This window comes from Dendrobium catenatum, unplaced genomic scaffold (genome assembly GCF_001605985.2).
Source record: "Dendrobium catenatum unplaced genomic scaffold, ASM160598v2 fragScaff_scaffold_675, whole genome shotgun sequence".
Lineage (NCBI taxonomy): Eukaryota > Viridiplantae > Streptophyta > Magnoliopsida > Asparagales > Orchidaceae > Dendrobium > Dendrobium catenatum.
The window spans coordinates 343,093-343,761 of record NW_021319137.1 but is presented as its reverse complement, the minus strand read 5'-3'; positions in this window follow the sequence as shown (position 1 = coordinate 343,761).

Genomic DNA, 669 nt, shown 5'->3' with positions numbered 1-669 from the left:
CTTGAGGAAAGAGAAGTAAGCAATCCATCACCTAAGAAATTCCAAACTTAATATTCTAGTTACCACATGGTAGAGGGCAAATCGTTGTGGCCATGAGTAATTAAAATAAAGTAGTATTTCTTTAGGGTAAAATTGAAATTATATAACATGAAGCACGATCGATATACATCTTTCTAAAAAGAGAACATATATACGACCGTGTAAAAAGAATAATCTTATAGAAATGAATAGAAATGGCAAGGGGAACACACTTGCCACTGGAACAACAATCATCATACCAAATATTATTATTATTAAAGAAATCATAGTGGTAACACCCATGCTAACTGATGGGACCCTGTGAAAAGTACAGCAACATTTATGTATTCAAAAAGAGGCTGCTCTTATAACTAAAAGCGAGATCTCAATGAGGAAAATATATCATTTGAAGTAGCGATCGACCTTTCTGCTAGAAGATCAAAATCCACTAAGAAGTGATGTTAACATCTAGAAGCCAGATGTACCACATCACAAGTAAGGGGAGAGCAACATCCCTTTAAAAGTGAACAACCATAATCGAAGAACATGAACATACAGTCATTCCTACATAATCATTGAAATGTTTTAAGGAAGACAGGAGGGACTTTGGGCTCTGTAGAGCGGATTGAGAACCGGGTTCATCTCTCTCTG